This window comes from Corvus kubaryi, unplaced genomic scaffold (genome assembly GCF_017639235.1).
Source record: "Corvus kubaryi isolate FWS band 111438036 unplaced genomic scaffold, C.kubaryi_AGA036_p1.0 37225, whole genome shotgun sequence".
NCBI classification, from domain to species: domain Eukaryota; kingdom Metazoa; phylum Chordata; class Aves; order Passeriformes; family Corvidae; genus Corvus; species Corvus kubaryi.
This window is the reverse complement of record NW_024581064.1, coordinates 287346-311330: the sequence shown is the minus strand read 5'-3', so window position 1 is coordinate 311330 and position 23985 is coordinate 287346. Positions and strand designations below refer to the sequence as shown.

The following is a 23985-nucleotide window of genomic DNA, read 5'->3' as shown; positions in this document are numbered from 1 at the left end:
TCTGGCTTCTTTCCTATTTATATTCATCTTTGATGTCTGATCCCGCGCTCCCCCCGCCGCGCGTGCCCGGGGGATGCGGTGCCCTCCCGAGCCGATGGCAGCGGGACCCCGCAGGTCCGGCCGCTGCTTCCCTCTTCTCCCTTCGCAGCTGCTGCAAAACCCGAGCTGGCGACAGCGGCTGGCGCGGGCACCTGCTGCACGTGTGGGGATTGCGGCATCCCGACATTCCCTGATGATGGCATCCGCTGCTCCTTTCTCAGTCCCTGTGTGAGCAGTGACAATATGATCCTCAAGCCTCCAGTGCCTGAGCATTCATTCCTCACCCAGTTACTAAAACGGTGCTTTCTTTGAGTGTTAACTTCTCATTTCAGTTTTATTTCCACACCACTGCAGAAACTAATTATGAAGTTATTTAGAGGTTTGGTATTGCTCAGAAGCAAAACAGCATAAAATGTCTGAGCAGGAAAAACTGAAATATTAGGCAGGATAGCTCTTCATTGTACCTGACTATGAGAGCGATTGCGAGGGGACATCCTCCACTAGACCAGGTTACTCCAAGTCCTGTCCAAATTGGCCTTGGACACTTCCGGGGATGGGGAGGACAGATTTCACGCCAAAAGATGTTTTAAACGCAAGCTTTGTGCATCTGTGAGCTTATGCACCAGAGTGTCCAGCAGTTTTTAGAGCAAGTCCATAAGGGAGCAGAAGGAGCTGTGCTAGACCGGGATGACACTGCTGGGGCTCTGAAGGATCAGAGGTGGGGGTTTAGATGTAAGAGAATTAATTTATAAAAACACAACGATGCACGCCAAGGTCAGATGTTGCATATATTTGGGCAAATATTAAGCACAAACAAGTTTAAAAAAATTTCCTTATGAAATTTGTGACCTAAGAAAGAAATCTCAGGATGAAATAAATCCTCTTCTTTTAAAAATTGCGAACTCCAGCACAATGCAAACCAGCTTGGAAAGCACCAGACAGCTATTTTACATCACTGGTGAATACTGTTACGAATTAACAGCTCATTAAGAAAAAAACCTTTGCAAACCATGAATCTAAAAAGAAAGTCAGAGAAACTGTCATCTGCAATCTCCAGTGTGTGAATAAATCTAAAATCCATCAAGGGACAGAGTTCTTCCGAGAGCCAAACAAACAGGTGTCCCCTGGCCTCCCGACCCCAACATCAACAGCGCAATAAAACTCTTCCCAGTTCAGGACCAAACCATTTGGTACCAGTACATGGGATAATACCTGCTCCTTAAAACACGGAAACATGGATAACAAATGCCTCTAAAGTCCCAGAAGAAACAGAGACGTGCACTGTGAAGTATCCCCCCAGGAATCCTGTAAATCATACCCAAATTTCACTTGTCCTGGAACAGGTTTTAAAATCTGTTTGTGGTTTCTCCAACATATTTTAAACTGTATCTGGTCAGTTCAGAAATGAAAGAGTCCTTCAAACTCGTGGAAAGATCTCTGTACGTGTTATTTTAAAATAGCCTTAAACTGCAGACAAATTTGCTCTGCAAACTCAATTATTTTCATGGTTTTAAAACATTTACCCTTTTTTTATCACATTTGATTGATTTGTACAGTAAAGTGCCATTACTTCATCCATACATTGCTCTGTGTCAGATTTGTTCACATTGGCACCCAAAGGGCAGTGCTACGCTCGTCCTGTGTTATTCTCTGTTCCCTGAGCTCCAGCATTCCCAGTGCAGCTGGGAACCTTTGGGCACTCAAATCATCTTGGGGCAGCTGAAAGCACCATGAGCTTCTCCTGTTGGCTTCAATGAGCCTGGTCTTATCTCAGCACCAGGGGTATAAAAACTTCTGGTCACGCAGATGGTGACCCACATTTAATTTCTGGGACTACCTTTCCATCCATCCATGGATTCCTCCGCACTTGAAATGTAAGATCAGCTTGGAAAGCTGTCCCAAGATAACCTTCAGTGTCACTTCCAAAAGGCCCTCTCTGATTGAGGGTGGGCGCCCAGCCCCGCTCTGGGGTCACATCTTTGTAACTCGCTGGGTTCACCTGGCACTGCAGCACAGGTCAGCCAGAGGAGGATTTTTACCAGCACAGGTTTACGTGCAGTTTATTAACATGAAACCCTTTCTCCACACTGTCACTTCTCCCAGCTCCTCGTGGTTTATCCCATCACTACCCTAACACAACGTTCACACGCAGATACGATAAACACCAAATAATAAAACACAGAAGCCAATGTTGTGACATGCACAGGAGGTAGCAAAATTAGAGCTGGAAGTGTCACTCCAGCCCTGCATCACACCACGTGTGACACGGGATGCCACCGCCACACAAAGCATGGGAGATTGAAGAGAAGAACAGATAGGAGTATACAAAAAGGCAGAAACATCAAAAAAAATTTTTATTCTATTTTTCTGACAGCTCCTCACATTTATTTTCTGTACTTCGGTTCACCACTGAAGAAATCCCTGTTCAATTAATGATGATGGACTAAAACATCATAAAAACTCGAGCTGGTAGGACTGAGTTGTTCAAGAAAAGGGAAATTATTAGAGGTCGTGTTTATTCAGAAACAAAAGTGCCTTGTTAATTCACAGGACTCAAGATAATGTGATGATTTGATCTGACACTTTGCTTAATACAGGCCACCAGAATTTTCTGTATTATTTCCAGTTTAAAGCTCAATAGTTGCACTTGAACTGCAGGTTTAGAAAATCATCCACTCTCGATGTTAAAATATCCACCATAATGGCCATTAAGTTGTTCCAGTGATTAATCACCTTCCCTGATTAACACGTACATTATTTCTAGTCAAATTTTTGTCTACCTTTAATTCAATTCACTAAATCTCATTGTATTTTTTTTTCTTCTACTCTTAAGAGCTCTCTATTTGTTAATTCTTTTTGCCCATGTAGGCACTTATTGACCAAGTTCAACCACCTCTTCAGTGCTTTTCTGATAACAGAAGAGGCTTGATTTTTTTTTTTTAATCTGTCACAAGATAAATTTTTCACTTATTTAATCACCTTTGTGGATTTTCAGTGCATCTGTTTCAGTGCCTTTTTGCAAGTGTCAGGCCAAGAAATGGACAATAGCACATGAAGGCACCAGAGGAGCTGCAGGGACTCCCAAGATTAACTAAAAGGAAATTATCAGCATACAAAAGCCTTTCAGCAATTATTTTTAATTTTTCAAAAGAACCGTGTACTTTTAAAGTGCATTTCAACAAAAGGCAGTATCGTTTGTTTTATATAAACGGACAACTTTGAAATGCATTCTCTTTAAAAATTATACCACTTCTTCACATCTTAATTAATGCCAAAACTTGATTTTCTTCCTTAGCAGTGTATTAGAAAACTGCTATTAATGTAATTTAATTTTTGTAAGGAGCAGCATTTGTTTTCTATTTAAAAAAAAATAGGTGGTTGTGAAATGTTGGTCTGTCAACATCGCTTAGAACATTCCCATTCCATGCCTCTACGTAATAAATTAAATCAGAGTTTTAATTGTGCCCATGCTTTGTGGTTCCTGGCAGTACAAAAAGATATTCTGTGAATTCACGTCCCAAAAAGTCCTACTGAGTGATTAATTACTGGTCTGGAAGATATAAATATGCTTTTCAGGGAAGTCAGTATGGACTGCTGGAAGCTTTGGTCTTATATATGGCTGTAGGTGTCTCTTGCCCAGCAGACATCACCCTAATTCAAACAAGATCCCAGTTCCAATATTTACTGGCAGTACAAACCCCTTCCCTGCCCGCTTGCCCTATTTAATTAATACAAGGTCTGTAGATTTGAAAGTGAGGAACACGAGATATGTTCATTCATATTTTAGATTTCTCTGAGTTTTCCTCAGCCTGGAAGAAGCCACCAGCATAATGTCTTCAGTCCTGCACATTCTGGACAGCGGAGCTCCTCCAGAATATGTTCTAATCAGCATGGGAGTAAAGCCCAGCCCAGCTGTCAGTCCCAACCCCATGGATTACTTTCTTCCCCATGACTCAGGGTTGTCACAGCTGGTGGCTTTGCTCTCCCCTCAAACTCTTTCTCTGCTCCAAATCAATTCTTGGGGCAGCTGGTGGTATTTGCAGTCTGCTCCCAGTGTGTCATACGATAAACACACAAGGAGAGGAGCTTTATTTTCCTTCCCACTGGAGCACCATCAATATTAAAACCAAAACCATCCCACCTGCACATCTGGAGCAAGTCAGAGCCACCCCAGCCAGGCGATGGGGTTCAGCTGGAGCTTCCATCACCCCAGGGGAACATCTCCCAGCAGGGTGAGGAGCAGCAGGCAGGAGATCAGTCAGCAAAAGGAAAACTGATCAAAACCAGCAGCGATTTGAAAGGACCTGGAAGCAGTAATGCAATAGTGAACTTCTCACAGTCGGGCCACCAACACAAGCCAAAGCAACCCAAGTGGAGATTACTGCCTAATGGCCTGGCAGAGGCGGCTGAGGGATCACAGTCCAGCTCCTTGCCGCAAAGAACACCATTTATGTCACCACAAGCAAGAACATGACAAACAAAGACAAACAAAGACTAACTTCATCCTTCCTCTTTGAAAAGGTCTGTCCGTAGTCAAGGAACAGAGTGAAATGTGAAAGAGAAATGTGTTCCTGTTTGGGGGATACAAGACAAGAGTTTTGCAATCCTCTGAGCACCAAAATTCACTGAAATCACCGGGGCCATTGTGATTGCTCATTAACAATACACATCTTCCAGCTGACATTTTTCATTTGGACCTTGTGAAAACCACAAATCAAACATACATAAGAAGGTAGCCAACTTCAACCGAGGAAAGGTCTTTAAAAAACAAGAAAGAAAATAAACCTTTGATAAAATAATTGCTTCTACTGTTATTTTTTTTGCTATTGCTTCAAAAACAATTTCTCTTTCTTTCTTGTTCATCTATCTGGTGTCCTGCTGGTGTGCAGATGAAAGGTCCCGTCTCTTTAAAATTTCATGCAGGGCTCTTCAGAACATCTCAGTTTTAAATGCCCATGGCAAAGACAACAAAATGTACCAGTAAATGGGAAGCGGATGAAACCCCTGTTTATCCACTCCATAAAGGTAGAGTGTGCGACAGGGTCTGTTTCCACACCCACGCAGACTGGCAAGAACCATCCATAAAATCACTAAACCACATCACTTACATTCAGCCAGTACTGACCCCAACTCAGCTCTCCAAAAACTACCTGGGACTTAGCAAACCCAGGTGGGTACAATTCTATCACCTGATAGGAAAGTTTTTTTCTCCTTCTACCCTTCCAGTACCTGAAGGAGCCTACAAGAAAGATGGAGACTATTTACAAGGAATAGACAGGACAGCAGAGAATGGCTTCACTCTGCCAGAGGGCAGGGTTAGATGGGACATTAGGAAAAAATCTTTACTGTGAGGGTGGGCAGGCCTTGGCACAGGGTTCCTAGAGAAGCTGTGGCTGCCCCTGGATCCCTGGAATTGTCCAAGGCCAGGTTGGACGGGACTCGGAGCAGCCTGGGATAGTGGGAGGTGTCCCTGCCCATGGCAGGGGGTAGGATGAGATGGGCTTTAAGGTCCCTTTCCAACCCAAACCATTCTGGGATTTTGTGGTATCACTGACATTTCCTTCAAGTGATTTTGCCACTCACTAAGAGCATGTTTTGACCAAATTCAAGACAACAGATTCTCACGACGTAATTCAAGTTTCTACAGCTCGTGGGCCAGCATGGTAACCACCACCATGTAAGGCTGCAGCGTTCAAGTCTGACAGGTTTGTGTGGGTTTGTAGTACCTTTTTGCATCTAATGAGTCTAAAGTATTTTGCCAGAACAGTCACTGAATTTCCAGCCGGAAGCCACAGCATCTGTTTCCTATATCTCTGCTGTTGCTGCTCTCATTTACAGTGTTCACAACTCTAAGCACTCTTGAGAAGATATTTCTCAGCTCACTGTGGAGTTGAAGCAGATGATTCACATCTGTGGTGCTGAAGCAGCTTGGGAGGGACCAGTAGACTCCCTGCCCAAAAGTGGGAATATGTATAATTAAAAAAAAAACAGAACAAAACACACAAAACCCATCAGAGGAACCAGTTGTCAAACACTGAGACTCTTGAGGAAGAACAGAAGTTTATGGACTATTTTTCAGAGAAATGTTCTAACAGCAATCTAAATTCCTCTTAGGAATAGGGTAGCATTAGGTCCATAAACTCATTATGAGTGGAGTTATGTTTTGTACACTAACAATGAAAAGAACAAAAATTGTATCAAAGTAGGTGAGATGGAAGGTTTGGACCCTCAGGATCCTGACACAGAAAATGTTACCCTGCAGGAGTCACTTGCATTAATCAAAGCACCCTGATAGTGAATCGCACACTGAGAACAAGGGCCAACCACTCAGTGGGACCAGGTGTGCGATGGGGATGGCTCAAAGTGAAGACAATTCAACCACAACACATCTCTGCTGCAGTCTAGAGGTTGGGTTTGGGGAGCACTGTGCATCACCCACAAGGAAAATTTCAGTATCCGAAGGAGCTGCTGATCAACAGCCTCATCCTGGATAACCTTGTGCCAAGGCAGTTCCAAGGAGAAAAATCAAAATCATCAGATGTTCAACAGAGCAGCCTTGTAGATGAAGGATGGTGTCACAGAGTGACACACGAGTGAGTCATGGGCTCCTCAATGTGCAGAAGTGAGTCATGGCTCAGTAAATAGGTTTGCTCTGGCCACATCCCTTTGTCACATAGTGCTAATTACACCAAACCCCTCTAATTGCATCAGCCACTGCAGAGGAAACGATAAAACTCCTTCAGTCAAGCCTGAGCTCCTGCATCCAGAACAACACCACCTCACAGGATTTTGCAGCCAAGTGCTGTGAGGTTATGAACAGGGATATGAAGCATAAACCACTTTCTGTATTACCAAGTAACTACAGAGGTGAAAAAGCCCAGAGAGCCCCAGCTGGGAATGAGCCCATTGTGATTTGCTCCACAGGATTTAATACACACAAGTCCTGCAGAATCATTCTCAGGAGTCTCTGCCCCAACTGGGGTGGACGCACTTCGCTTTGGGCTTTTAAGGCTGAAAGTAACACGGATGATTTTACACGATAATCGGACCAGTGCAATATTTCCACCCAAATGACATCTGTATGGCCATAATGGAAGGTGTAAGTAAAAGGAAATCTCTGTTATTCATCACAGAATGTAATCAAATGAGAAGGATAAACAGTGTTTTCTTTGACAATCATGTCTATGGTACATGACCTGCTGTCACACCAGAACAGCCTTAATACAAAATGAAGAACTCAGGGCTATTTTCTGGAAGTAGAGAAGTAACTTGGGGTTATCTTTTTAGCTTACCCATGCATTATGGACTCAATAGCTCAGTCTTGGTTTTTCATTTGTTACTATTAATTAGACATGGTGTAAGCCAGAGGCAGAAAGCAATCAGAAGAACCAGCAAAGATCAGAGATCCCCTTCCACAGGACCCTGCTCATTGCCCAGCTGGACCCTCACTGCCTCTGACTGCCCAAGAGACACGTCTGGGCGTAAAATTAGTACAAAACCTGTGACAGTCTTGGGCCAGAACCTCACTGGCTGTAAAGCTGCTGTCCTCTCTGTCTAGAAGGGAACCACTACAACCGCTGTGCCTCCAAAGTCCCACACCTGCACTTCTCACCTGCACATCCTAAACCCCTCATAGGGGTCATGGATGGATCACCAGTTATCACCTCTCCCAAAGGTAACACATGAGCTCAGATAGCCTTTAAACACTTAGACTGAGAAAAATAAAGAACCAAAAAAACGCTTCTCTCTTCCTACTCCAGCCCAGCAGCATCCCAGAGGGATGCATGGAGAGAGATGTCAGCCCCAACAGACACCTAGTTTTGGTATTGAGAGTGGACCCCAGTTTGCAGCCCATCATTCCCCAGGGCAGAGAGGGACCATCCCTGGCCTCAGGACATCACATCTGCTGCTGGTTCTGGAAGGGACCATGATAAATTAATATATAATTGATTTATTATATAATTAATTAATATATAATTATATAATTAATTAATTATATAATAAATATATAATTAAAATACCACAAATTCCATCCTGTGACCTTGAGCTGTTCCATGGTTCTGTGGTTCCCAGTCAGACTGTGACACTGGACACCAGGTAGAAGAAGTTTTCAGCTTCACAGGCAAAAAAGCTACAGCAATAATTCTGATGAACTTTTTCAAACACATCCTGAATTATCGGCACATTACCTATAGCCCTCTGCCAAGCCTCAATGGTGCTCTGCTGAGGGCAGCTTTCACCAACGCTTCACGAGAGCAGCACAGCCGATGCGCGGGTGCCTCCTGCCCTGCTCCGGGGACACCCTGTGCCCAATCCCCGTGCCCAGTCCCTGTGCCCACCAGCCTGGATGGCTCCACGCACAGCATAGCCCACGGACAGCCAAGCACCAGCACAGGGCTGGCAGGAAGGCAGCAAACCAGCCCACCGGGGCACAACCACCTGACCCAGGAGCATCCTCATTAGAATCCTTGTTAGCCGCCCCATGTAATTAGCTCCAGGCACATTTCTGCTCAGCCTTTCTACATCTGTGTTTTCCCCAAAGACTTAACTACCTGGTTTAATGCTCAAACACTAAAACTCAGCTCTCCTTCCATAAAGTATTTTAATCTAAAAATAATTTGAACCATGTTTATTTTTAAGAACTTTCACCCTCCCAAAAATAATGTTTAAAAGAAAGCAACTTTAACCATGAATACAGAGTAAATAATTGCTGTTGCTTTCCTTGCAGATAAATCACTTTTACTCTGATTTTTTTTTTTAACAAAGATCAAAAGTAATATTAATCATGCTGGCCAGGGAGCAAAAGGACATTCCCAGACATTAACTGCCTTCCAAATATGAAAAACATATTAAATATCTCTCTAAAACAAGATGTTTTCCTCATGTTTCCTTTGGGAGAAAGCTGCTGGGCACATTCCTGCATGGGCTAGGCTGGGGGGGCACCTGTGGTGTGCCACCCCTCAGCACACCTGCCCCACACGCCTGGCATCCAGCAGACTCTGGCCCTGGGATGAAGATGCTCTGGTGGCACCAGGCCACCTCACCTTTACACAGGAACTCTGCGCTGGGAGTCATCCTGATTGTGCAAATTGATTTTTCCCAAACTTCTGCAAGAAAGCACACACATGGAAACTCCCAGCCATCTGGCTGCCACCACTGCACACGTGGATCAGACACCACAGACTTTGCATTTACTTAATCATGATCTGTGATTTCTGTTGCCATAGGATCAGAGGCACGAAGGAGACAAACCTCCTTGGGCAGCATAAGGAAATACAATTAGGGTCAGTCCCAAGAAAGACCCAGGAAAGCTGTTTTTCCCTCAGCCCAGGCTGGCCCAGAATGCCAGCACACTCTCAGTAACCCTGAGTCAGCAGGAAGGTGCTGACGGGGCCCACAGTTCCAGCAGCAACCCTTAAGCCCACAGTGTGCGTTTGTTATTAGGACAAAAGAAGGGGGACAATGCCCGGTGGTGGGCATCGCCCACAGAGTGAAGGCCATAAAGAGCACTACTCTTCTCCAGAGGGTTTTATCCTTCCCCTTCCCATCCCCAAAGACTTTTTAATGGTTTAATCAAGAAAATATGGGTGCTTTCTTCCCTTAGCGGGAACTGGGGAACTGCGTGGCCAGTGCAGCCCACTCCGCCCCACGCCGGGACACAGCCGGGGCCCGCCACAAGCACGGCCCGTGGGAGATGCCACTGGCTGCCAGGCCGGCACACGCCCTGCCAGTGCCATCCCATACCACAATGCCCAGCTTCTGGAACGCCCTCTTGCCCTGCTCCTTGGAGCCGACCTGTGTTAGACCACACAGCTCCTGCCAGGTGCCTGCTGCCACACCACACCTCCACAGCGAGGCTGCTCGTGCTCCTGCTCCCAAAAACAGAGCTCTGCCTAAAGGAGATGGATGAGTTTGGTGTCCCAGCAATAAAGGCTTCTCAGCACCATCAGTAACTCCTCTTCCCCTTCATTTCCCTGCTCCCCCCAGCAGCAGGAGGGACACGCAGACAGGAAGGCTGCGGAGCAACGGCCAAATCTCCTGTTGGATTTGCTGCCTGTATTTCTTTGTTACTGAAGTCCCTCTAATTACTTTGAAAGTCTGTGAATTCTGGTCACAGAATGAGGGGTTTCTGTCAAAGCAATTTTCCAGAAAAAGCTGTTTCTCTGGAATAAACTTCTCATCTGCTAATCCACCAGTGCCGCAGTCGCCGGCTGGCCCAAAACAAAGGAATAAGGTTTTCCTCCCAGATACCCTGAGGAAGAATTTTATTAGCAGCATACATGTATGATTAGAATAACAGAAAGAAGAGTTTATTCGTGAAAGAATTGACATCAAACCAATACCCAAGTCCTCCGAGGACAGGGTAGATGCCTTTGAGCAAGAAGCTTTAAAAAAAACTACCAAAAAGCACAGAGGTCCCTCACTTTTTCCATCAAGTTTCTTCTCTGTGTCTCACTAGAGTCCTTTTCTTTTAAAGCAATAGTATTTGAACTTGTACCAACTCCTAAAAATTAAGATTTTACATGTTGATCATCCCTCGTAAGAAAAAATTCCCATATATCCAAGTGGGAAACAGCACACAACACAAAGTGATAAAATTTGGCAGAAAGTTAATAACAACGAATCTTTAAAATGCTTCATGTGAAAGAGCTGATGATGCAAAAGCAAACAGAGTGAGCGAGCATCCCGGGATTTGTAAATTAAAGCCGTTCAGTACCTCACATCCAATGTTAGAGGTCCTGTTAAAGCAGGAATTGGCTGTCCCTGACTTACCAGCCCTCCCAAGCAGAGCTCTGCTGACACCGTGCCACGCAGCAAAGGTGGGTGCAGAGGCTGCTGTAGCTGAGGGGTCTCACAGCACCAGGGCTGGCAGCCAGGCTCCCTCTGCACCCCTCATGTCCCAGCCGGTCCTGATGGCACCAATGGAGTCTGGGAGGTGTTTGAGATCACAGCAGGACAACCTGACAACGCCTGTCCTTGGCTGTGGTGAGAGCACAGCCCTGAAGGGACCAGCCCAGTGCCCGGGCTGTTGGAATGTGTGCCCTTGGCTGAATTATAGCACCAAAAAAGGAGCCTACAGAAATTATTGTTTTCTGATTCACTCTTAGATTAATACTCAGAGATATACAGTCTCAAGTTATTTTCCAAACATTAGAAGCAGAAAAAACAAATATTTAATAAATTGATTAAACTTCTGTTGGGCAAAAGTACTTCAGCATACCCTGAGCTGTGGGTGTGTCTGTGCCACCCCCAACACTGCCAGCAGACCTTGTGCAGAATTGCTACAGTAAAAAAAAAAAAAAAAAAGAGAAAATATAACTATGTGAGGCTTCTCCTCAACCTGTTTTCCTTTCCTAGGAAGGAGACAGTTATCCCTGCTCCAGCAGGACGGAGATAAGCACACGCAGAATGCCCACAGGCTACAGTTTTTCATTTTCCTCTTGGCCGATCTACAACTAAGCTGCCAAAATAAACCTCGCCTTCTAGTCAGGCTCAAAATGAACCAAACTGAATTTTTATGTCATAAAAGGAAGCAAAAAAATAAGCACGAACAGTTAAAATGCTTAAAATATCAACACTTTTTTCCAGAAGGGAAAATAAATTTATGAAGACAAGCTATTAAGCGCTGATTTCAGACACTAATTACGCAGTCCCCAACACATCCATTGCAGTATCTCAGTCACAGTTGCCTTCCTAAAGTCAAGGAAGTGAGAAAGTTTGGCCTCATGACATCAGGGACCAAATCCAGACTTTTTAGGTCAGAAGAGGACCAAGCACATATTTTGACAGCTACCTCATCTAACTTGTTCTTTGCAGAGCAACAGCTTCATTAAACGACAAGGTTTTTTGAGTGACATTTTTGTGGCCCAGTGAAAGCTCCAAAAAGAACTTGGAGAGGAATCCAAAGTCCCCCCACTGACTCAGAGCAGCAGGGATGCCCCAGGGTCACCTGAGCAGCCAAGAGCCTCTCAAAGAGCTGGTATTGATATTTTCTGGAGACACTGAAATTTCTCCGAAGGAACCAGACTACTTTCAGTTTTAGACCTAATATGAACTTCAAATGATTAAATGTTTCATTGTGTACTGAAGACCTGAAGGATGAACTTTTCTAAAATGCTGAAAACTCAATAAGCACTATGAAGACATAGACCTGGAGATTACCCCACTGCCCTGCCATGGTGCCATCAGTGCATTTCCCAGGGTTCTGGCCCAGCTCTGCCTCTGGCAGGCCAGAAACCACAAAAAGAGCTCAGCCCAGCCTGTGCAGGCTCCCTCAAACAGCAGCTCACACGTCCTGCCTGGCCAGCTCCGGAGGCCTCCCTGAGCTGCTGCGTCGGGCACTGCCTCCTGCAAGAGATTTCTCTGACCACCTGGCATTAAAAACTTAATTACCTCATGCAAATGACTTGCTCTTCAGAGCTGGGAGGTGCAGTCCCCAGGAGGTAATGCCCATGCTGGCCACTCCAGCAGGATCATGTACCTGTGGAGTGTGACGGTTCCGGTGGTTTTGGCCATGGGATGGAAGGAGAGCACTGAAGATTGCTCCAGCACCCCTCTCACCAGCCACCTTATCTTGGAGCAGCCCAGCATTGTTTTAACTTACCAACACCTAAGGCACCAGGGAAGTTGTACACAGGCAAGAAATTCTCTGGCAGCGGATTATTTTGTAAGGTGTCAAGGAAAAGGAACCCAAGGAGCAGCCAAGATCTCAGAGAACCCTTCAGAGGCTTCCTGCTCCCCTCTCCTGTGCTGACTGTTCCCTGGCTTCACTGACCTGCCAGTCTGAGGCACAAGCACACCAATCCACCATGATGCTGCATAAAACAGTGCAAAAATACCTATTTTAAGGAAAAGCCCATTTTGTGAGTCACGTAGACAAAAGTACAAACGCCAAGTACCTGCTGTGTCAAGCAAAATACATAAAGCACAATCAGAAAAACCCACTGGAAAAATGCAAGTGCCACACAAAGCAATCTGGAAAAGTAACGTAAAATGACTGACGGGTTGCTTGTCACTTTTGTACGTATTCTCACCCTTCTTCCACTCACTACACTCATTTCCCTTTTGTAAAAAAATATTCCCCTTATACGGTGTCCTTGATCCTTTCAGAGTGACACAACATTAATAACAGAGGTAAACAAACTTCCAGACCAAAACAGAGCATGTCATCTATCACACTTGGTTCCTCATGAAGTACAAGCTTTAACTGGAATTTGTGTGGCCAGCAAGACCAAATTATCAAATTAATCCGCATTTTGTAAGTTTTTTTCCTTGTTATTCTAATTGAAAAAACAAAAAGAGGAATTATTTCCACAACATATATCTTATGACTACTGCAGATCCAGACCGACGACATGCCAGAAGGTTGGAGAGCACCAGCCTGAGGCAGCAGCCCCACACATGTGGCAAGTGGAAGCACAGCAAGAGTAGCCTCTCTTCTGTTTAAAAACAGGGTAGAACAACCCAGCTGCAAACGAGTGGGCAGACACGCCAAGCAAGCGGCATCGCACACCTGGAGCGTGCGACGGCAGCGTGAGCCGCGTCAGGCACTGGCACACGGTTCTCTTGTCCGGCCCCAGCGGGAACACGGTCAGTGCACTCCCTTGAGAGCAAGGCAAGGCTGTTTTTAGTGGGGACAGGCTCACCCAGACATCCAGCTCAAGGTTCCAGCGATGACAGGGCTGATGGCTGACCAGTTACTGCCCAGAGGCACGGACTGTCCATCCCTGCACATGTCCAGAGCAAGGTCTGACCCCGTTACAAACACAGGCGTCGATCCACGACGCGTTACTGAGCTCCAGGGGGGACCACGGCCACAGCTGGTGGTTCCTCAAACAGGGGTGCTGAAAGCTTTGAGTCACACAGTCAGGATAATTTTCTATTTAATCTCATGGACATTCCAACTGACCCCTGCTCCTCACATTGCCATAATTAGAAGCGTTTGACATTACACTTTAACAACATTCTTCTTAGTTGGCATTTTTGTGAGCAATTAATAACCTCAACTAAAAATAAAATGTATGTATATATACACTGTGCTATGAAACCCACAATATTTTAAGATAGTGTTTCATCTGAATACTTTCTTGAGGTCATGTGTAGCATCTATCTCTTTATATGGATAACTAGAAGCAAAGAGGAATCTGTCGTGATAACATGCAAATAAGTACGGTGCATTCATACGAGACCAAACACTAGAGTAATAAAAAGGAAGGAAAACTACACAGCAGGACAGATATTTCCAGCATTAATGTAGCATTTTCACCTGCTGTGCAGACACAAATTCTGTGTACATGAATTAACACTTGTTCTTATTTGTTTTCTCCCCTTCTTTATAGACTAGAAGCCCTATGTGCGCCTTTACTTTCAACTAATATTAAGAAGCATCCATGGCTGCAAAGATTATTTTCATTTATTCATGTGAAAAATGGGGTTGTTGTGTACACTTCCTGAGGGAAAAAAAATGTGAAAAGTTATGCCAAAAACTAAGAAGAAATGTCTCTTAGACTCTCATCATTTTATCACCAAGATACCTTTAAAAAAAATGACTCTTACATGCGAGCAATGGTCACCCTATTGCCAATAATAAGGGCTAAATCAATTTAATCACAGAGCTTCTGTACTTGCTGGTTGAGCAAAGCTCAGCAGGAGCTCCTGGGCTTCATGGAGGTAGAGACTGTCCTCTGATTTCTTATCTTAATGTTTTACATTAACATTCTTTTAATATTAACAGGAGCCTGAAAACAGCCCTGCATGTGCAACTCAATCATGTGCTTATTTCCATCAGCATTCCTCTGGCAACCAGTTCCTTGTAGATAAGATTTCTAAAATAATTAATATTTTCATGGAGCCAGCTATGTTTTAACGTCAGAGACACGCAAGGAGATGGCTCTGAGGGAAAAAAAAAAAAGTCATTACCTAAACAAGTAATTTTTACTGAATTCCTGAGGGGCTCCAGCACACGGAATTCCCTCAGCTGGGCTGTACATTTGCTATCAGAACACACGTGCATTGTACCTCACTCAGCTTGACTCATAAAACCTGAGTGTGCTAAGTCTCTGGTGATAGAACAGTCCTGATTGCTTTTGTTCTGCTAATTAGCAGGGAACAAACCCTTGGAATAAGTTTTTCCCAGTGAGTGCGCTAGGGCACACACAGTGCAGTAATAGCACCACAAGAAACTTGTGTAACAGAGAATTCTGGCTTCCTGCTTTCTTAAGCCTGACACAAAGCTGGAATAATTAGGGTGATAAAGTCGAAGCAGCCCGAGTAAATTCAGCTAAATCTGGTATCACCACAGTTGGGACACTTATTTGCATGTTTAAATTACTCAAGTGACTAATTTTATAATTTCCTTTTCAACTGCTGAATGCCTTACGTCTCAAACGAGTCCCCTGGGAGGCAGAGGCACAGTGCACGGTGTGTTAAACTTACAAACTTGTTATACTGCACCAGATTAGCATAATATTGCATACGTTATTCCTTATTTAATAAAAATTTAATTGTGCATATAATTTGATAATTCAATACCAGTAATTTGTTATACAAAATCTAGAATGCACTCATTTGGTTTCTTCCTTGGAAAAAAGTTACCTGTGAGTTCTCTGTGACTAAACATTCTCACTAGAACTCCCAATTTTGCCACATTTTACCTGCAGCCTTCCTAAACAGGACGCAGCTCACACCCAGGGAAATCAAAGCCTTTCACTGGCACTCAGAAGTCCTTAAATCCAGCCCCCTGGGCTTTACGTGGAAGATGCAGAACACTGAGGCTGCAGCTCTTAGTTAATGATGTTCTGATGGTACTCCTTGGGCACATCTTCCACGCAAAGCCAGGGAATGACCACGGAACGTGACCAGAACAAACAGCATTCTGTGCCCATTGGAGGAGAAGTTCTCCACACACTCTGATGCCATGTGAAGATTTCAATCACAGACTGCAAACAGCCACTGAAAACATCTTGAAAAGCATTTGGAAAATCCCGTAGTTACATCATTCCCAATTACCATCCCTGGCAAACCAGCCTTTCCACTGGTTTGTTGACATGCAGTTTGGTTTTCCATGTCCTGGGGGAAAATGGTGGTCTTGGGAACCTCCTAATGAAAGTAAAACTCACTCAACAGGATCACAGGAACGACAAATTTGTTCTCTTCTGTAGAAATTAGCAGAAAATATTTGTCTCATGTGTTCTACTGACATGTTATTTCTTCCCTGTTTTCTAGTTTGGCTCTCTGGAGCTCATCCAAAGCTTCTGACACAAAAAGTACAACTGGCAGCAGTTCTCCAACCCCTAGGGCAGCCCTGGGGATGTAACACCCACCCACCCTCCCAACTGGGTGCCAGCTGAGTCCCAGCAATGTATTTTAATTGAGAGCAATTACTCCACTAATAGAGGAATGCCAGAGAATGCATTTTTCCATTGAAAAAAAATTCCTAATAAACAGCCACCATCACACAGGTGTTAAAACCATTAACCCCCACAGCTGAGAGAGATGAAAGCAAACTTTTGGAGAAGGCAGTTTTTGCAGAGCTGCGTTAACGTCCTCCCACAAAGGTCAGTGCAGCTCAGCCCGGAACCTCCCGGAGCCTGCTGAGAAACCCTTCACATCTGCCCAGCCTGGGTGCAATCTCAGTGTAACACACAGGTCACCTTCCTAAGCTTCTCTACCTTCTCTACATTTAAATTAATTGTATCATTTTATTTATGTTTCCAACTTACTGTGGTGTATTAGCATATTAAAATTAACTCTGCTGGCTGTAATCACTTTACCTTAACAAAACAACTTACCAAGGCAAATTTGATAAAATTATAGTACCCCCTTGTGGTGTTACCTTCATGCCCCAATAGAACACCTTTCAATATTATATTTTTTTAAAATCCTTTTCTATCAAGCTCAGTGGAGAACTAACTAGCCTTTTCTAGGATCCATCAGGAGCAAAGGGAAGCAAAGGGACTATCACTGGAATCCAGGAATGGATGAGCTAGAACACCACTTTTCCATGAGCCAAGGGAGTAATCTGTACTAAAAACTGACTCATTTTACATCAACAAACACAGCCTATGACACTTTGATATGAAAACATCACTTGGGCAATTGCCTCCCTGATGTAAAAAAAACCAGTAAAGAATGATTTCCATTAAAAACCACCAAGCTCAACACCCAGAACACAATCAGCCCAATCAGCTTACCAGTTAAAAAGAAATTTGAGAGTTCACCAGTGATTATACCCCAAAGAATCACCCCCCCCAAACTGTACACACAAACCTCAGAGGCACCTCCTTACAGATCCTGAATATCCCGTACCATTGCACCACGGGTTCCAGCACTATGAAAACTCCTGTGCGACAGGTTTAGTACCCAGGAGTTCAGGTGCCCTCCAGAACCTGAAAATGTGGGAACGTGGGAGCATCCAAGAGCCTGCTCAGTGGAATTTCACAATCAGGGAACCTTGCAGGGACAGCCTGGACACAATTCACAGCTATTTTAAACTCATCATCTACCAAGCTCAACCTGTGACCTTCCATCACGACGTTAAAAAGTTACTGTCTCCTGTTCATGACAAATGGAGCTTTGCAGACACAACGTTCCCAATATTTGGCTGCAGTCTAAGAATGGAAAAGAGAGAAAGTCTGGCAGAAATACACCTAAGGAGATTTTATTCAGGGAAGAGAGGGCCTCCTGCTTCGCACACACAAGCCATTAAGAATTTTACAACCAAATCATATGGAGCTGCCTGTACAGAACGTGTTCCTTCTCCCTTCCAGCAGCCCTGCCTGATAAAGGAGCCTGGCTCCAGGCTGGATGTGTTTCCTTCTGCTTCAGGACTCAACTCTGCCTTTCTTTTTCCTACTGCCTTTCTGAAATTCCATGGAAAGCCATTGTTGTTAAACAGCAGTAAGTGTTACTCTCCCAGCAGTGTACACTAACAATAATTCAGCCCTGTGTCAAGGGAGGCTGTGAGTTCCTAGCTGAATTTATTTGAAAAATAAAGTTTGTTCTTTTTCTCCGAGATCTTTCCTTAAGCCAGCATGGAACTCTTGTAAAAGAAAAGTGCCTCTAAGTACCAACTACCCAAGGAACAGCCTTTTTATTTTATTTTTTTATTCGTTGCTCACCATGACAACATAATAAATGAGCCCTGAGAGACTTGCAGTGCTTAACTATTTAAAATTGTGTATTTTATCTTTCACTGTAGGCTTCCAGACATAACATCCATGATCTATTTTTCAAACCCTCTTCAGTGTCTCTGAGTGAAAGGCGCCAATTTTCACCTGCAATACGCAATGATCAGAAGCACACCTTGAGCAGGGACTCTGGTAACACTTTACAGAACTACTCTTACAGTATTTTTGTGATCTATTAATAATTACTCGCTCCTGTAAAAGAAAGGCAACAAGGCAACAGTTTCACCATCTGCTTTTTCCATTTTTGTTTGGAATTCTGCTGGACGGCTCTGTATTCTTTCATACATGACTAATAGGAAAGATACAAGACTAATAGGAAACACAACTGCAACTTCACTTAGGGTTGGTTTCAGTTAACAGATGGGCTTTAAACTATCCAACATAAAAGCATTCATTTCAGAAAAACTGACCCCAAAACTGCTTCATAAAATGAAGTATTTCCATTTTTTTTTCCCCTCAAAGCTTTAGGATCTCTCATGACACTACAGTATAAGAGGCCCCTGGGTTTAAAAAAAAAATAGCGCACACACACTTACAATTTCTGACCTTAAATATCAGAGACTAAAGGTTTTGCAATAAAAGTATCAGCAGTAACACACACAGCTCTACAAAAAGCCTCCAAGACCACAGCTTTCCTTGCTAAATTTCAAGAGTCAACATAAAATTACAGCAAAGAGATCTCCAAAATCCCGTTTTTTGGTCAAGCGAAGCTCTGGTTTTCCACCAGCCATACAGCAGCTGTGGTGAGACTTGGGGCTGTTGCAGCAGTGCTTCCCTCTGGATAAGTAACTCCTACGAGGCAGTCACGGATGGACACTGTCCAGAACCGCTCAGTCACAAGGACTGGGGGGCAACAGCACAAGTCCTACTTCCAAACCCCTGGATGTAAAGCACAGCAAGTGGAAAACTGCTCATCCCACACACACCCGGGACAGCTGAAGAGCATTTACCCAAGATCAAGATCCCTGGATGTGCCCGAGGCCAGGCTGGAAAGGGCTTGGAGCAACCTGCGGTAGTGGACGGTGTCCCTGCCCAGTGTGGTGGCAACTTCAATCCGAACCCGGCTCAACAGCGGAGCTTTCCCGGCCTCCCGCTTCCACAGGCTCTGGCTCCAGCCCAACCCACACCACAGCATTGGCAGCAGCTTCACGCGGGTTTACATTTACTTGTAAAGATGTTCAAAATTATACTGAAAAGTATTTTTTTGCAACTTGTTTCTCCTACTTCTGTCCCAAAGGTGCCAGGGCACCCGCCCCGGCCGCTGAGAGCGAGGGGGCTTCCCAGAACTTCCAGGCAGAGCCCATAGGTGGCGGCGTTTTCGTATGGAAAAACCAGAATTCCCTTTATTTTAACAGTCACGGCACAGTCCGATTCTGAGCCCGCAGGTGACGGGCAAAGACACCGATTCTCCCCATCAGCTCCTCTCCCCAGCCGCGGCTGGGCAGTGCCCACACAAGCTGCAGCATTTCCCTCTGGACAAGAAGCCAAACTTTCGTCCCCGCTGCTGTTAAGGAGCAGCATCCCAGAAGTCACCAAAGCACAAGTTTAGAAACAGAGGAAGCAAGTGAAGCTTTCCAAATTGCACTGTACCCCATGAAAATGGCTCCTCGTTTTGAATATTTTTATTACTTCCTAACCAGAATTCTCTGAGTTTTGCAGAGAGGTATAGAATCACTCAAAAAAATAAAAAAAGAACACCACACCAAACAAAACTCCCCAAACCCTGTAGTTTAAAAAAAATGCTGTTAAAATTTAATATAAGAATTAACAATGGAGAAAAGTTAGCGAATAAGACCAAGTAGAAAGTAAGTTCCTGTGTTTCCAGCAGTGGTTTTGCCAGATGCATCATCACATCTGCATGTGAGCAATTTTTCATTATTTATAAATGCGTTACAGGAACACGGCCAAGCTACAAACCAAGGAGTCCAACACACATTAAAAAAAAAAAAAAAATACCAGGGAATGTGTCTTGGTTATAGAACAAAAGAATTCATTTTATCACTTGGCTTTAGCACTGGAGAAAATGGCTCCTGGTGCGCTGAACCCCGTGATGAATGTGCCCCCTCCAGATCTTTATTGCCCCTGTAAATCACCGCACTGACAGCACTTAATAAGAAAGCTTTGGAGTGGGTTTGAAGTTTTGCTTTGTACAAATAAAATCTCATATTAAAGAATTTGCTAGTCCTCAAGGTGTGGAAAAATAAGTATGACTAGAACCTGTTGTGCTTGCCTTTTTTAACTGTTTGTTTCCACTATTTTTTTTAAATCATTTTTTAGCAAAGGGACCAGAATAACATAAGGAAAATTATCTGTATTAAAATAAAAAATTAGAGTTAGGACTTAGTTATTAAAACCCCATATTTCTGATGTTTTATACCCTGTGATGTCTGGACAGGGCAACAAAATCAGAGGCATAGAATATAAAACATTAAATATCTTCCATGGTGTGATACGACATGCTGACAATACTCCTGGTTTTTAACTACAGAAAGTGAGGATTCGATGTCCACAGTTATCGGCCAAAATTCCACTCTCTGAGAGAGGGCAGGATTATCTGAGTCACCTGCTACCCCCCAGGTGGGAACAAAAGGGTTTAAATCCCTTGGCAGCAACTGCAACAATATTCACAGATGTGGTCAGTAACGACTTCTACATATACATATATACACACATATACACACAGAGCTTTGGTCAAGCACCCTATAGGAAAACAGAAAAATAAACTACCACAACACAAATATTTAAAGTTCATATCAGAAAGCGAATAGACTCGTTTATACATACAGATTTAATTGTTTGCTTTAGAGATGACATTCTAGAACAGATATTTGAGGGGGAAAACGGCTATTTGGAAGCGTTCAGAAGCAAAGTGCAGCTTGGCTCAGGCCATCGTACTGATAGACAGTGTCAGCACATCACTGAACTACACTTTAACCAAAATAAATCACAATTCATGTGGTGGTGGCTTTCTGTTCTGCTTCCATGGCTTGCATTATCCTTGCTCAATTCCAGGCAGCATCATTCCTTCTAAACCAGTTTATGACACACCCTGGCCGAGGAAATCTTAACAGGAAACTACAGTTATTTGGACAAAGCTAAATGTATTTATAGGGAAATAAATGTATTTCCTGTTCAAACTGGGAGCACAAAGGTATTATGTGACAGACTATCAACAGGTCTGGAGGAAGTCCAGCTTCTCCTGATGGATTAAACACATTTGAGAAGGTACCTCAAGAAAATACACGCTAGTGGGCATGGTCTGGAAGAGTAGGAAAAATAAAGGAAGGTTTATCCCTAAAAACAAACCCAACCAGTATTAAAGCAGCACATCAGTAAGAGTCCTTTAGGATTAGGATCCAAAGTATCAGGTATCAATATTTCCCAGCTGCATGGATCTTTCCATGCATCTTTTTCTACCTCTCATCACTGGAAAGAACATCTGCAAAGGTACCAGAAAGAGTAACCTGGCACTTGGGGCAAGTGTGCAACCCCAAACTAAGCAAAAGGAAGAGGATTGGGGCAAAAGGGGGAGAATCAGGGCACACGTGGATTTGGAAGGAAGTTGCAGGTTCATCATGTTCACCCCCAGGGACCCCCTGAGCTGGACACGGACCCAGCACAGCCCCCTCCCCTTCCATGGACGTTCCCCTGCTGCCCACTCCCCCTACAGCTCACCGGGGCAACAGCTAGAGCCTCCTTTAACATTTATAATCATTACTTTGATTTTTAAACTACTTTATGATGGTTTAGTCTTACTTTCCAAACCAGAAACCATTCTTACACCTCTGAGAACTTTTGTGTGTAACTTTTGGGGGTTGTGTGTGGGTTGGATTGGGTTTTTCTCAACAAAATAAAAGCCCAACAAATACTGCAGGAATCACCTGTTCCATTTAAAGAGCAGATCCCAGGTCCCTTCCTCCTTCCATCCCCACTCCAGGTGAGGTGCCAGTGCTCAGGGACAGTCCCAGCTCAGCACTCCAGAGCAGGATCCCCTCTCAGTGAGGATGTTTGCCACTCCACAGCTCAACCACCTCATTAGCTGCTTTTTATTGAGCACCAACACTCATTACTTCCCAATTCTCTGATTAAGCACCACACTGCCGGGATCCCCAGCCTGCATCTGCCACCTGATTAGCTCAATAATTCTGATAATCGCAGACCCAGAGAGCTGGGAAGGGAAGGAACTGCAATCCCTGGGAGCTGGCTCGATTTACCCCTTTGTATACAACATCAATACCCCAAACTCCCAGCAACACTGTCCAGAGAATCCAACTTCAAACGCGCCAAGTTCGAGAATAATTTCAATAAAAAGCCACAGCAGGTCATTAAAATGCCCCTTAATTGTGTCTGCATCGCACTCCGTGCTGCTCCCACCCCGTCTGGCACCCTCCAGAGGTTTAAAGCTGCTCGGGGAGCTGGAGGAGCCCCGGCAGCCCCGCCGTGGCTCTGTCACAGCCGGGGACAGTGGCAAAGGCCAGCACAGCCCCCTGGCCCTCTGCCCCCAGTCCATCTCCCCGCTGTCCCCTGTCACTGCCTGACATGATTTAACAACTGTAATTCCTTATTTAACGATGTCAAAGGTTTTTAGGAAATTGACTGTATTTCACCAACGATATATTTCTTCTCGATGACAGAGTGGTTAAAATGATTTTTAAACCAAGACAGCAAAATAAAGCAGTAATAAAATCAATAAAAGGTGCTTAAAACATTCCTTCTATTAGGTAATGGCATTTAAAATATCCGTAGCTTGTAATGGCACTTAGGATATGCCCGAAAATCAATGAGCTAAATTACTTATTGAACTAGTTAATTTGAACATTGAGTTTTATATGTATATTGATAAAACAAGCGACAAAAACCCTGGGTGTGTTCGAATTCCACGGTCAGATATCTCCCTCTGCCGGGAAAAAAACTCTTAAAACTCCACCAGAGACTTTTTTTCCTTTTTTTTTTTTTTTTTTGAAGCAGGAACACTAAAGGATGTAACAACTGAAAACTCCACCAGAGGTCTCAGACTCTGCAGGGTTTGTAAATTATTGTTGGTTTTGCCAAAATCTTTGAAGTTTTACGATGCCGAATAGCAACACAAAACCTTCAATTGCACCCAAAATACCATTTGGTATTTTGAAATAGCAAAATATTGCCACTATATCCAGAAATATACAAAACCATGTGGGAAAAGTGTAGAAAATAAGCGGATACCGTAGTGCTTTAAAAACTGTGAGATCACCCTCAACAACTTTGGTATTTTTCATGTTAGTAACTCCTCCATGTAGACTCTGAAGTAATAGCCTCAGGTAATACTTTTGTTTTGCTAGAAATAAAGTGGGAAAGACAAGTTCTGTGTCAGCTTCTGCTCCTGAGGCGCAAAAACCCTTCTCCAAAGCCTCACCTGAGCCCGCTTCTCTTTCACACGGTGCAAAAACCTCTACAAAATCTGAGAGGCTGAAGGGCATTGGCTTTACCTGACACGGTCCCTGGGAAGAAACCAAACACTAATAAAGATTTCTACCTATTTTCGTGGACTTTTATCGCTGCGGTAGCGGAATCCCTGCCGTCCCCGGAGGCTCTTTCCCGGGCCGGGTCGCAGGGACAGCCCCGGCGCACCTGTGAGGGGGAAGATTAAACCCGGTGTTGGCACTTCCACTCCGTCCCAGGGCTTCCCTGCGCTCCCACCCCAGGCGGGACGGCAGGGCCGGCAGCGCGGCCCGAGGGATTCCTCACTCTGGGAGAGGGCACGGAGATCCCTGACCCGCGG

General features: G+C 44.3%; 1 long non-coding RNA gene across 1 annotated transcript in view; it reads right to left on the bottom strand.

Moving 5' to 3' along the window:
• LOC121662065 overlaps positions 1-23985 on the bottom strand; it is a 37102-nt gene extending 13117 nt beyond the window's left edge. The window contains exons 1-2 of the long non-coding RNA XR_006015163.1: positions 23952-23985; positions 23740-23834 (exon numbers count right to left, since the gene is read on the bottom strand). This is a non-coding gene — a long non-coding RNA (uncharacterized LOC121662065). The remainder of the gene's footprint in view (positions 1-23739; positions 23835-23951) is intronic.